This window comes from Dipodomys merriami, unplaced genomic scaffold (assembly GCF_024711535.1).
Source record: "Dipodomys merriami isolate MVZ:Mamm:240054 unplaced genomic scaffold, mDipMer1.0.p SCAF_8, whole genome shotgun sequence".
Taxonomy (NCBI): Eukaryota; Metazoa; Chordata; class Mammalia; order Rodentia; family Heteromyidae; genus Dipodomys; species Dipodomys merriami.
In genome coordinates this window covers 5,446,736-5,461,823 of record NW_027206401.1, presented here as the reverse complement: position 1 = coordinate 5,461,823, position 15,088 = coordinate 5,446,736, and the positions used below count along the sequence as shown (strand labels likewise).

Below are 15,088 nucleotides of genomic sequence, written 5' to 3'. Positions count from 1 at the left end.
GAGGAAAAGAGGAAGACCAGTCAGGAGGCTGAGACTGTTGGCAACTAGCTTGGGAGTGGCCTTGGAGGTGGACAGAACAGAACTACCATTGCATGCGTAGAACAAGGACCTCGGCTCATTGTTTCTAGGACCCTTGGATGTTAGTTCTGCATCTCAGTGCATTTGGAACATTTTTGTTCTGCCAAGGATGGGCCATTCTCTGTAAGTCTTGGTAAGCAGCCACATTTAGCTGTGTGGGTAAACATGCCCTGGATGGTCTTATCTCCTGGGGGAGACCTCTAGCAAGGGGAAGGGGGCTCCTTTGTAAATGATTAAACAGTTCACAAGGTCTATTCACTACCAGGAAATGTGCGTTTGTTGTTCTTTCTTAAAATGTGTCTTGGCTTCTCTCTTTAGCCCAAAGTTCCAGTGCTGGGAAAACCTGAGTCTGATCATCCTGGGCAGACGGATCCCACGCAGCTTCCATGTTGTCTTCAATCTCTGACCAGAAAGGACAGCTGGAGGGATGCCAAGGTCAAGTGAGGCTGCCCTTGGTGCTCATGGGCCTCCTGTCCCTTTGGTGGCAAATCGGCCCCTGGTGTGCGAACAACTGCACCATCTGCACAGTCTGTGGGACGGAAAGCATGCAGCAGTGACTCGTGTGTAATGAGCTCGTGTTCAAGCCCTGCAAGTGACTGTACCACCACCCCTGTCACACACACTTGGGCAACAGGAAATCCTTTACAGAACAGCTCAGAGATTGCACTGGGCGATTTCCCCAACGCCAGCAGATAATTGCTTCACAGGAAAGCACAGCTCTAAGGTGGAAAATCAAACAGAATGCAAGGGGCCAGATGGACGCAGGGGTCTGTGCAGCCTGGCTCCATGGATATCACTTACTAACGTAGAGAGAATTGACTCTTCCATAGCCCTGCAGTGGTGGAAACCCTCCCTCTCGCTTGTCTGCCCATAGCAATTTTAACAGGCCTGTGGGCAGGATTTATTTAGAGACCCATCAGGAGAATGTGTTATGAAATCAAAGGCCACTCCATTTTCTAACCAAGGGAATGAAGACGGATGTGACCCGGGAAGGTGGGTGAGATGACTTTGCATAGATTCCTGGGGAACTAAGCACAGAAGCATCTGGAATCACAGCTCCCCAGCCTTTTTGTCTCAGGGCCCCTTAGCCTTCTTTTTGTTGTTGTTGTGGTTTGTTTGTTTTTCAATCTGTGCATCTTGTTCTTATTCTTTGCATCACTTTTCACTGACTGCCATGCAAATGTATCCCACGGACTCCTGAACATTTAGCATTCTTAACTATTATGGAACTTTTCATAAGATAGGAGTGTTATCTAAGTTTTTAACTGCATTAACAGTGATTGTGGAGAGCACATTAAACACATGCATGCATGCTTTTCACCAAGATGACACGCTCCCTGGCAAGCACACCCTGGGAAACACCACCACAGACCTGCGGGGCTGGGAGAAGAATGAGGAAATGGCTTCCACTCTACACAGCCCCTGCCAGGGTCTTGGGGCCACTGCGCAGTCCCTGGATCACACTCTGGGAATTCCTGATAGAGAGGGGTGTAACGGTTGGTGTCCTTGCTGGTAACCACCGACAACCGAATGACTTCTGCACACAGGGACCCTCAGTGACTGCTTTCTACTTCAAACCCAATAGCTCGTAGGACTGCAGCACTAGAAAAGAAGAGGATTCCTATTTTGTCCAGCTTAAATGTACCCTCCAGAGCAGGTTCACAGTAACAGCAAAATTAATGCAAGTGTATCTGTACTAATGGTGTGAGGATGGCAGGCACAAGCCACTATGCTAGGTTTTTACTGTTGAGATAGGTCCATCTAGAAAATGTCCCCTCCTCTCCTTCCCTCTTCCCCCCTCCTCTCTTCTCCTTTTCTCTCCTCTCCTCTCCTCCCCTTCCCCCTCTCTCCGTTCTCCTCTCTCTCTCTCTCTCTCTCTCTCTCTCCCTTTCTCTTTAAGCACTGGGGTTTGCACTCAGGGATTCATGCTTGCTAGGCAAGTATTCCACAGCTTGAGTATATCTCCACACCCTCCAGAGCTTGGCTGGAATCGTGAACCTCCTCAGCTCAGCCTCCCACAGCCTCGAAGACACGTGCATACCCAGCTATTGCATGAAGAAGGGTCTTGTGAGTTTTCCGTTTGTTTCTTTGTCACATCTAACCTCCACCCAAGATCCTCCTGAACTCAGTCACCCAACTAGCTAGGTTATAGTCCTGAGTCACCTGAACCTGGCTCTCTGTCTACTTTTTAACATGCTTAAGCCAATGGTTTTGTCACTGTGTTGTTCAGCTTCTTGTTGCTGGGAAGAAATATCTAAGATAAATCAACTTGAAACAGTAAAGGTCGATTCTGGCTCATGATTTCAGAAGTTCCATTCCATGGTTTGTTGGCTTTATTTATTCTGGGAGGCAGGGTGTCATGGTGGGGATTGTATGGTGAAGCTACACTACTCACCTCATACAGCCAGGAAGCAAAGAAAGAGAGATCCTCCCCCACGTCCCAATATCCCCTTCAAGGACATGCCCTAATGACCTAACTTCCTCTTAAAGGTTCCACCGTTTCCCAGTGGCTCTGTGTGTTGGCAGCCAAACCGTTAGTATAAAAGTGTTTGGGCCAGGTGCCAGTGGCTCATGCCTGTAATTCTAGCTATTCAGGAGGTTGAGATCTGAGGATCATAGTTCAAAATCAGCCTGGGCAGAAAAGTCTGTGAGACTCTTATCTCCAATTAACCACCAAAAAACCGGAAGGGGTGCTGTGGTTCAAGTGGAAGAGCGCTAGCTTTGAGCTGAAGAGCTGAGAGACACTGCCCAGGCTCAGAGTTCAAGACCCATGACCACCACTACCAACAACAAAAGGGCGTGGGGAACACTTAAGGTCCAAACTGGGGTGGGGCTGTGTCTCAAAGGGTAGAGTCTCTGCCTAGAAAGCAAACCCCAGCAGAGAGAAAGAGAGAGAGAGAGCCAAACCAGAAAACCATAATAGTCACGGATACCTAAAAACAAGCATTACCACCAACTTCTGCTTGCTTAGCTCCTTCCTGTGCACCGGGCACCAGTGCTGTGTTGCAGTGCTAGGCCTGTCACACCCATTAGTAAGCAAAACAATCACTCTTAACAGATCAGGAAGTTCAGGTTAGGGAGGCTGAGTTAATCATACACAAGGACCAGCAGGTCGCAAACCTAAGATGCTTTCTGGTGAGGTAAGTGTTTGCTAAGCACCCCACAAGCAATCTGTGCACTCAGGGCCCTGGGTCTCCCAGAGTTCACCCCATGCTCCCAGTGGCCTCGGTTATACATCCATGCAATGCCACCCACGTGTCTGCATTCTTACATGATCAGCCCTGGTGCTGGGTCATATGGCAAACCCATGGAACAGCATGTGGGCACAAAGTCAATATGCAATGTAACTCCAAGTTGGTTGCACAAAAATGCCCAACAAGAACCAGAGCATGAGAACTGTGGTATGTATTCAAAGCAGAAGGCCTCCATGCCATGCAGACCAGGAGTCCACTGGGGCCGGGCAGGGGGCTGGTGGTTGACTGAGGTTCCACACAGAAGTATTTGGGGGCTGGACTTGAGAGAAGACAGTTGGTCATGGTCAAGAAGATGGGAATCTGAATCAGAAACTCAGACTCTGCTGGGATCCCTGTTCTGTCATTAATCAGAGGTGTGAACTGCAGCCTGGTATACCAAACTTCCCGGGGTCTGAAGGCAGCTGGGACATCTCTGGTCAGCCGATTGCAGCTCCGGTCTGCCAGCACCTCCCCAGTGTGCATGGCACCCAAGGGTGAGCTCTGTGTGAACACAAGCCACTGCAGGCTCACGCTTCTGCAAGTCTCCTAGACCCCAATCCTTGTTCTAGAGCCAGGGCAAGTTGTGTCTGTCTCGCAAACCTCTGTTCACCAGTGTGATGAAAGGGAGCAAGCCCTACAGCCTGTTGTAAAGGTCAACTGTCAGTCACCTGGGCTCCTTGCAGGATCTGGACAAATTAGAGTCAGGATTTGTTCTGGAACACTGTGCATACAATGTAAGTAATCCAAGTTGCAACATACTATCCTGGATTGGTTTAGTTCTTTGTTTCAAATTTTAAATCATCCTGGAACTGGGTCATCCTAAAAAGATAAGGAAATAGGAAAAAAATTCCTGCTTGTGCCGGTAGCCTCTCTGGGGGGGGGGGGGGAGGACACAGAGAGGAAGAGAAAGAATGAGATGGTTTTAACCAGAAGATACATGGCTGCTTTTCAGTTTGATTTTGCAGTTGTAGAGATTGAACTCAGGACCTCAAGAGCTCTATTCCCTGAGTCATACCCCCAGTCCCATTTTTTGATTTTAATAAATAACCACAAATATCTATGGCTATCTGCTACAGTTTGGATGTGATTTGTGGTTTGCTTGGATCCCCATCCGGCCATATTGATTGGTGGTAGTGTCTTACAAGATGTCATTGGAGTGTGGCTGCTAGAAGGAATTAACTAGTCCCCTAGTCACCCCAACCTGCTTACTTCTTGTATTGTTGTAGGAGGCAAAGGCTGGATCCTCTCCTCTGGTGATATGATCTGACACTGGCCTGCCAACAGGCCACTCATCAGGAAGGCAGGTAAACAGGAGCTTCAAAGAGCCACTCCCAATGCTGTTCAGTCCACGTCTAAAAACCTGAGCAGATCAACCTATTTATTTATTAGACATTATATGCTCGAGTGTTTTGTTATAGAAAAGGACAGTCACCTTTTTACACTAGAGAATATTACTAGTGATACTCACCATGTAATAATTTACTCAGAAGCAGAAGTTAAAGAAAACCCATGAAAAAAATATTCTAGTTCTCCATCCCTCAAGCTCAACTTCCCTATTGATTATTTTTTAGGTGTGTGTGTGTGTGTGTGTGTGTGTGTGTGTGTGTGTGTGTGTGTGTGTGTGTGTGTGTGTGTGTGTGTGTGTGTGTGTGTGTGTGTGTGTGCATGTATGTGAATTACTTGGGCTTGAACTCAGGGCCTTCTGCTTGCTAGGAAAATACTCTTCCACTTGAGAAATGCATCCACCATTTTTGGTTTATAGTTGTTTTTCAGATAGGAACTGATGCTTTCCCCCCAAGGCCAGCCTCAAATCACATTCCTTCTGCCTATACCCTCCTCATATCTGGGACTGCATCTGTGCACCTCTATGCCTGACATGTTTCTTTATAATAGACCCTCACTTTTTTTTTTTGGACTGGCTGGCCTTGACCTACAATCCTCCCAATCTCTGCCTCTGAGTAGCTGGTACTGTAGGTATGAAGCCCTCTCATAGATAGATTTTAGGTGGGAAGGAAGGGAAGAGCTGGGGGTATGGCTCAAATGGCAGAGCACCTGCCTAGCAAGCAAACCTCAGTAGTAGAAAGAAAAAAGAAAAGGAAGAAAGGGATGGAAAAAGAAAGGGAGGGAGGCTGGGAGGGGAGGGAAGGAGAAGAGAAAGAGAAAGGGCTCTCAACCCTTCACTCACTTCCGCACTGTCATTGAATGGACCATGTTTCCATAGACTAGTTATTACTGTGGCCTTCTTTCCAATGAGGTTTTTTTTTTTTTCTCATGTGGGTTAGAAATTTCAAGCAAAGAGAAGGGACAGTTTGCAAAATTTTTTTGAATCGTTAAAGTGAGATGAAGGTTTCCATTTTCAAAGAAATATGTGTGTCAAGGGCACGGGAGTTCCTGTGGCTGCAGTCCAGCGGTGAGCCAGAGTTCTGGTGATTAGTTGAACATGAGAGCGTCCTAATTTGCATGCCCCCTTCACATACCCACATTTTCCCTATTTGGTCGCATAAGCACTCCAGAGTAAGGTTTGCACTTGGGATGCTGTTAGCCCAGATAACAGATGACCCAATTCGGAGTTAACAGAGAGAATCTGGAAGGGGTTTTGAGCTCACATGAGAAGTTCCGGAGGGAATCTTCCCTACCATGCTCTAAGTTTCCCAAGGCTAGTGATGTATCGCCACCCAAACGCAGCATGTCTGCTTCTGTGTCCCTACTAACTACAGAGAAGCAGGCCAGAGTTCTTCTCTGTCTCCTTCTCTTCCTGTTATTCCTTCTTCTTTTGGTCACTACTGAGACTTGAATTTAGGGCTTGGGCTCTGTCCCTTGGCTTTTTTTTGCTTAAGGTTAGCACTCTACCACTTAAGCCACAAGCAGCTTTTTGCTGCTTAATTGGAGATATGAGTCTCACAGAATTTCCTGACTGGCTGGCTTTGAACCTCAATCCTCAGTTCTTAGTCTCCTGAGTAGCTGAGATTATAGGTGTGAGCCAATGGCAGCTGGCAAGGAGGTTAGCTTCTTCCGGCATCATTTTATTGAGAGCATGAAGCTGTTTTCTCAGAAGCCTCCAGCCATCCTATCCCCCACATTTCTCACATGGCAGGCTTAAGCTATCTGTTATGAACCAGGGCATAGACACCTTTGCTAAGTCAGTGGGTGTGATAGGCATGAAAGAGTTAACCACAAAGCCCTGGACTTAGGTCCATCCTGGGGTCATGTGATCAGAGCTTGGCCAACTACAGACTCTGGACCAAATCTAGCTGACTGGCTGCCTGATTTCATAAGTCAGAATTTCTTGGAACAGAGTGGCGTGTATAAGCTTACACATTACTGATTGCTTGAGCTTAGCTCTGCCTCATGCCACGAGGGCACACTTGAGCAGTGGTTGCAGAAGCCATATGTTCTGTAAACCTTAAGGTATTTGTGATTGGGCTGTTTACACAAAGTTCACTGATCCTCGTTCTAGATGTGGAAAGTGAAGTTAAGGTTAAACAACCTGTCCAAAGTCAATGAGCTGATAGAAGGCAGAGACTAGACCACGCTCTCTGCTATTGGCTCCCTGGGAGTTTCTTGAGGAAGGCTGGCAGGTTTTGTGTGTGTGTGTGTGTGTGTGTGTGTGTGTGTGTGTGTGTGTGTGATACGTGCCTTTTCGGCAAAGCAGCAGTGACATATGCTACAATAAATTTACCCACAATGGCTGATTCATTATAAAGAACAACACTGTCACATGCTAAGATAGATAGAGGAAAAAGGAAGGAGCATGAGGAAATGGGGGAGAAGTTTCACAATTTATCAAACAATTGACATGCCATTTAAAAAAGACAAACACTAACTGGAATAAGATTAGAGCATGTCAATAATCAGTGGGATAAGGTTATAGATGTTCAAAAAACAACGTCACATAGATGCTTTGCATTAACAGACAGTGCAGAGAAATTTTTTTTGTTGTTGTTTGTTTTTTGTTAGTTGTGGGGCTTGAACTCTGGGCCTGGGCGCTGTCCCTCAGCTCTTCAGCTTAAGGCTAGCACTACCACTTCCAGTTTTCTGAGTGGTTTATTGGAGATAAGAGTCTCATGGTCTTTCTTGCCTGGGCTGGCTTTGAACTGTGATCCTCAGATCTCAGCCTCCTGAGTAGCTAGGATTTCAGGCATGAGCCACCGGCACCCGGCCAAGAGAGAAAGTTTTTAAAATAAAGGAAGATGAATGAGTACATTACTTAGGAATGAATGGAATGAATGAGTACAGTGTGCATGATAGTTTGACTTTTGTCATCTTTGACCTCATGATAGTGGAAAAGCAATATATTTCAGTCTAAACCACTTCATTGTCTAAACAGTTCATTTTTTTTTTTTTTGAGATAGGATTTCATTATGTAGCCCAAGTTAGTTTGGGAGTTTTGATCCTCCATCCTCAGCCTTCCTTGTGCTGGATACATGTGTGAATCCTCACACCCAGCCATACTATACACTTGAATCTTCCCCCCAAACTAGTCAGATTGTTTCCAAATAAGTCACATTTTGAAGTAATGGGGGTTAGGACCTCAACATCTTTTGGGGCCACAATTAAACCCACAGCTGGGTGACTGTACACCTTGAACCCACAGCTCCTGTGTGAATATACAGTTATCTAGCTAGGCCTCTACCTTGAGTCCCTGCTCTAGAAATCTCCCCCTCCACTGTTTTTTCACTCAGTGTGATCTATTCAGAATGGACACTGGATTGCACTGTGAGTCAGCGAAAAGCATCTTGAATTTCACTTCTCTTTAACAAAGCACCAAGTTCCTAAAGATGGCCTGTCCCTTGCTCCCTAACCCTGCCCCTTGTCCTGTCTACTCTCAGCCGTGTTTTGGCCACACCACCCCAAGCACATTCCAAGATCTGCCACAGGAGTTGATCCGGGCAAACATTTCTCATCTTCATCATTTCTTCTTCTTCTTTTTTTTTGGGGTCCGGTCATGGGCCTAAACTCTGAACCTGGGCACTGCCCCTCAGCTCTTCAGCTCAAGGCTAGCGCTCTACCACTTGAGCCACAGCGCCTCTTCCGGCTTTTTTTTTTTTTTTGCTTATGGGTGCTGAGGAGTTGAACCCAGGGCCTCATGCATGCAAGGCAAGCGTTTTACCACTGAGCCACCTTTCCAGCCCCCATTCATTTCTTCTTGGAAAAAACAAATGGACAAGTTATGTTTTTCTGAGCAGCCTTTTTTCAAGACCCAGCTCAAAGCCCCTGGGATGGATGACTCTTCTTACCTCCAGGTGCGATTAGAACTAGAGGTGGTCTTTGTCTTGGCTTCCTTGTATGTGCACAGAGGTGTCTGTCAATCCTGTCTCCTGTGAGTCTCTTCAGTGAGTACCATGTCTTCTTTTTTCTACATCTTTAGTACCATGTATAGAGTCAATGAAACATTTGGTCTTTGGCTGTTGGATCCATGGATCTTTTCTCTGAATGATGCCATTTTGGGGAGAGGAAGCAGAGAAGAGAAAAATGGAGGCCCAATAACTTTGTTGTTGTTTCTATTAAGCCTGTGAGGGAGAACTTCCTTCAGTGAAATCTTGAGAATAAAGATCTGACAGTTTCTATCTCCACATGAACCCGTGACTCCACTGGTCAAGAACATTACAAAATTCAGAGGACTGGGGTATGGCTCAGGTCACACGGGGATCTGAGTTCAATCCGAAGACCAGAACATTACAAAATGAAAACAGTGAGTCACATGTCTTGAATCCGATCGTGGTTTAGAAATACAGTAGAAGCTGGGCATGGTAGCACTCAGGAAACTGAAGAAGGGGGACCATGAGTTTGAGGCCAGCCTGGATTACCTGGGGAGACATGAGACTGGGAGGCTTGGCTTACTCCCTAGCCAAGCAATTTAGCTCCGAGATGTCTCTAAGGTGAGGGTTTTACTTGTGGTGCTGGAGATGGTCCTCAAGACCAAGGCTAGGCAAGTGCTCTGCCACTGAGTCATACCTCCAGCCTGGACTTTCCTTCAAAATTACCGACCAAAGTGGGTAGAATGGACAATGTTCCTCACATCATAGCCACCCCCGATTTCTTACAGTTGGGCTTCTATTTTTACTGAGCTCTGAATAACACTTAAGTAGTAATTCATATACTTTCTCTTCCCTTTTGGCTTCTGATTCTGAACCAAGAATTCCCCTTAATACTCTTTCTACATCTCTTCTCCTTTTCTGGATTCTTTTCTTTCATGGCTGTACTGGAGTTGGAACTCAGGGCCATAGGCTTTCTAGGCAAGTGCTCTGCCCTTTTCACACTGGTTATTTTTGAGAATTGGTCTCTGTTTCTTCTGGAACATATGCCTGGACAGTGATCCTCCTATTTTTTGCTTCCCACCATAGCTAGATGGCTCATAGATACATCACAACCAGTTCCTTCTGGTGAGGACACAGTTTTGTGGCCAGGTGTTAGCCAACTGTGAATTTAGCTCTCTTAATAAAGTACCTTCCAGTCAGTCCTTCCTGTAACCTGAGAGGCTTCTGGACAGAACTGTGAACATCTCTCATGCATGCGTCTCTCACAGAGGAAGAGAATAATATTCACATCCAAGCTCTGTCACTTACTAATATGAGCATGGGCACGAGTATGAATGACATGTTTAATTTATTCATACCTGTATCTCTCACCTTTTCAAATGAGGACAAAAAATGTCCCATGTCACCAATGCTATGAAGGGTAAATGATATGAGCCAGGACTGAGCTTCAATATATGCTGTCATCTGCTATTATCCCCTGGATGGTTAATATCTGATTAAACCTCAGTTTATTAGAGAACTATTTAAGACCCCCCAGGAGCTGACCAGAAAGCAACTTCCCCAAACTTACATTAAATCAGCTATCTTCTGAATAGTGAGCTCTTTGAGGAAAGGATTATATTTTATAAGCTCAGGATTTAGCACTATTTTTGGCCAAAAAATAGTTTCCCTCTATCCCCACGTAACTTCTAGTCAAGCCAAAGGCCTTGTATAGAAAATTCAGCACTTAAATTTTTCTACCCATGTCTTTACACCTGTCTGCAATGCCCTTTCTCTATATCCCCCGTCAATCCTCTCTGGCTTACCTCCAGAACTTTCTTCTATGATGGAGTCTCTTTTTCAAGTTCTTACTTGGAAAAAAGAAAAGTCAAACCTCCAGAAAAGTTGAATAGAAAGAGCACTGACATAGTTCTACTTACATTTGTTAATACATTTTTTTCTTTCCTTTTTTTCCCCTTTGGCAGTGGGGGCTTGAAGTTAGGGCTTCATACTTGCCAGGCAGATGCTCTATCCCTTGAGCCAAACCTCTAGCCCAGTTACTGCTAATATCTTGACATCTGCCTTCTATCTGTACATGTTTTTCCCCTGAATTACTCGAACATTGCTAATGTGATATTTTATATTCAGTACAAGAACAGGGCCATTATCCTACATAATTATCTTGTTCTTATCTCACTCAAGACACCAACATGATTTAATATATTATTTACTAAGTGTATATAAATATACTTTTCATATATATATATGTTCATATATATATATATATATATGAAAAGCTTTAAAAAATTAGGCAAGAAATGACCCAAAGAAATCAGTGTGTTTGGAGAGTTTTCTGGCAGAATGAGGCCCTTCTGACAGTTCAAGAATGTTCTTGGGATATTTGTAAGCTTCTACCTGAGTGTCAGAGAAATCTGTATGCCTGCCAGCAGTTTGACAGCTCAAAGTCATGTTTGAAAAGGGACAGGCATTAGCTGTACCGGCTTCTGCTGCTGCTCAATACACCCTCACCAGCAGTGACCGGTTTCTGTCCTTGGACTGTCAGTTGAGCCCGTGTTTCTGGAGCCAGGCCAAATGTAAGAAAGCCAGAGCCACCAATGGTGTGGTGGCTGAGGCTCCTGGAGTCCAGGCTGGATGAGTCTCGTTAGGGAGAGTGTATGTGTGTGCTAGGGCTGCCATAACCAAGAAGCATGTCCCTGGGTGGCTGAAGTTCATAGACATTTATTGTCTCATGGTTCTGAAGGCTGGAAGTGCAAAATCAAGGTGTTAGCAGGGCCATGCCCTCTCTGAAGGCCCAGGCGGATAGCTGTTCTAGGTCTTTCTGGCTTCTGGTGTTGCCAATAGTCCTGAGATTCTGTGATGGAACCCAGGGTGTTGCACCGGATAGGATACTGTGGGCTTCTGTGCCAGCTCAGTCCTCTGTCTTTACATGACCAAGTTCTCCTTGAGCATCTCTGGGCCTCTTCCCTGCTTACTGTAAAACCACCAGTCATACTGGACTAAGAGCCACCTCTACTCTGGTCAGATCTCACTGTCACTAACTCAATAGCAACAGCTCCATCTCCAAACACACACATATTCTGGAGTATTTGATGATAAGACTAAAACACACATTTTGGGGAATATAGTTCAACCCACACCAGAGGGTCTTGGGCTGTCATCTCTACATTTTTGCCTCTTCGAAGATTTTCTGCAAAATTTAAATGAACCACAGAAAGAATTATTCCCTATAGCACTTGTCTGTAGAGTTTTTTTCCTTCCTCTCTCTTCCTCTCCCTGTCTGTCTCCCGCTCTTTTGAGATTGGTTCTTGTTATGCAGCTCAGGATGGCCTTGAACCCATGATACTCTTTTTGCCTCCCAAGAACTGGAATTACAGACATACCGCACACCACCAAGCTTGGCTCAACTGACATTTTTGACAAGCTAGCAGGGGAGCCCAAACTGCTGGTTTGAGGGTCACATGCCTGAGAACCAGTGACTGAGAAGGGGATTTGGCAGTATTTTTTTTTTCAGCAGAGGGATATATACCATGTGGAAAGATGTGAGCTACTTCAGGATTTCCTTATTGTGGACTCTATGTTTGTTACTTAATTAGGCCATTATAGGCCAAAACAGCCCTTGACAATTCATAAGCAAACAGGTATGGCTTTATTTGCAAAATGGTTTCCTAGCTTGACTAGACACATAGGCTTTTGTATGCTACCTTGATCTAGAATGATGCTCCCCTCTTTTTTTGGGTAGTGGTGGTGGAGTTTTTCAGCCCACTGAGTTTTGTAAGTACCCAGTTCACTTCTTTAAGAATGTCTCATTGTGTGAGATTGATTATTTTATCCCAGATGGATTTAAATTTAAAGCCTGGAAAGAATACTGGATAAGTCACAGTATGTATGGTAGGGAAAACTGCAAAGATCAGAAACATCAAAAATATTGCTGGTATTGGTGGCTTGTGCCTGTAATCCTAGCTATTTAGGAGGCTGAGATCTGAGGATTGTGGTTTGAAGCCAACTTGGGCAGAAAAGTCCATTAGTCTCTTATCTCCAAGTAGCCACCAGAAAACTGGAAGTGGAGATGTGGCTCAAGTGGTAGAGTGCTAGCTTTGAGCATAAAAGCTCAGATACAGTGCCCAGGTCCTGTGTTCAAGCCCCAGGACTGGTATACACACACACACACACACACACACACACACACACACACACACGCACGCACGCACGCACGCACGCACACACACACATACAATATTGATGAGGACTGGGGATGTAACTCAGTGGCAGAGAATTTATGTAGTATGTTTAATGCCCTGGGCTCAGCCCCAGCACCACAATGTAATAAAATCGGTCCACTTCAATGGAAACACTTGGGGTTCTAAAAGTCCCCTGTCCTAACAGCAGGGACTCTATTCCAAGACCCCTAGAACATGACTGAAGCCACACAAACAGTAAGTCTATATGTTTTCCATACACACACACACCACACACACACACACACACACACACACACACACACACACACACACACACTTACAATAGAGCTTAATTTGTAAATTAGTCATAGTAAGTGGTTAGCAATAACTCATAATAAGAGAACTGTCATAAGCATTCATTGTAATAAGTTATTTAAAACTTATGAATTGTTAAGTGATGTAAGCCAAGCTCAGAGAGACAAATGACACGTTTTCTCTCATATGCAGAGGCTAGACCGAAAATACACAGGAACAGGATAAATTATCCAGGACTCCAGGCATTCACACACAGTGAGACCAAAGGACATATTCGTAGGAGAGGGACAGAAGGCGCAACCTCTGATCATACAAAATAACATTTATCAAAATGAACTCCAGGAAATGGAAACAAAAGTTTGTTTTGTTTTTGTCTTATTTGTTCATTTATTCGTGAGGTTTAGGAGAGCATGTGAAAATGAAGGGACAAAGTGTGAACAAGTGCAGCGGTGATACTCACTGGACACTGTTGAAAATGAGCTATACAACTTTGGGTGGGAGGGAAAAACTGGGAGAGAGTGAGGGAAGGGGTGATGTTGTTCAAAAAGAATTGTACTCTTTACATGACATGTAACTGCAACCACTCTACATCACCTTTATCATAACATAAAAAACTTAGGAATTTAATATCCTCAGACCAAGGTTGACTGTGTAAGATAGACACTCTAGAAAGCAAAACCATAAACGAAGGAGACAGGTGTAACCAGTTCTATGATTGCCTGTGGGGTGTTTCAGAAGCTGTGAAGTGTGGAGTCCTGATGATTGCTGCTGATAATGATCACTATCAGACATACAACTTCTATCTGGTATGCAATTGTCTTCTGACCTGTCCTCCATCAGATACCAATCTCACTGCAGTATCCCTGGCATTCTATACACCTGGTGGATTTTCCTTTGAACTAATTGCAACATGTTTACTATTTTCATGTTAGGAAGTTAAAGAATATCTTTGCAGGAGCTGGGAATGTGGTCTAGTGGTAGAGTGCTTGTCTAGCATGCATGAAGCCCTGGGTTCGGTTCCTTAGTACTACATAAAGCAAATCAAAATTTAAAAAAAAAGCAAAAAGAAATAAAATTAAAAGAAGCAAAACATTTTTTTGTTTTTGTGGGGCCTGAACTCTGGGCCTGGGTGCTGTCCCTCAGCTCTTCAAGCTCACGGCCAGCACTCTACCACTTGAGCCACAGCGCCACTTCCGGCTTTTTTCTTTTTGCTTATGGGGTGCTGAGGAATCAAACCCAGGGCCTCATGCATGCAAGGCAAGTGCTCTACCACTGAGCCACCTTCCCAGCCCCCTGGAATGATAATTTTTGAGACAAAGTTAACATTCTGGTTAACAGCAAATGTCTAATGTTTTACAGAGATGACCCTTGTCTATCAGTTATAACACTGGAGTCATATAACATGAACTCGTTTGGAGATCCTAGCAGGAGGGAACAGCACCTACTACAGCCTTGACCCAAGAACAGTTCTTTTCTCTTAGGGAAGTTCATACCCTTCTACTGCAGGTAACTCTAGGCAGGACACAGATGTAGCAGCAGGGGTAGGGGCAGGGGAAACCTGCCTAGCCAGTTGAATTGAGCCTGGTGATTAACAAGCAGAGTGACATATGTCACAGTAAGGTCTCCTTCTCCATCAACCCTTCCTGATGGTCACAGTTGATGTTCAGAGAGCTCCAGGGCTATACAGTACAGTACATACAGTCACAGGTTCTGACTGGGCACAATCCTGGCTTTGTTCACTGGCTGTGTGATCATCTGGCATCTTAACTTCTTTAAGTCTCCGTTTCCTTCTCTGTAAAGTGGGTGAAATAAAGGAACTTCCTTCAAAGGGTTGTATTAAGGTTGAATGAACTAAATGAGTGTCATAACACAACTTGGTACATGATTACTTGTTCAACAGATGTCAGGTATTTTGGATCTTGATTATTTCTTTGAATCTCACTTCTGCCACACCTCAGCAATCTTTGGGGATAGTGTGACCTAACATCCTGGTGTCTATAATAAGGTTCCATTTCAAAGGTTTTTG

General features: G+C 44.8%; 1 protein-coding gene across 2 annotated transcripts in view; it reads left to right on the top strand.

The window, feature by feature from the left end:
- The window catches only part of Mas1 (MAS1 proto-oncogene, G protein-coupled receptor), a 44,464-nt gene extending 42,116 nt beyond the window's left edge, over positions 1-2,348 (top strand). For both annotated transcript variants that reach the window (XM_070010962.1, XM_070010963.1), the window contains exon 3: positions 397-2,348. The gene's annotated coding sequence lies outside the window, so the exon portion shown is untranslated. The remainder of the gene's footprint in view (positions 1-396) is intronic.
- Positions 2,349-15,088: the final 12,740 nt, after the last annotated feature.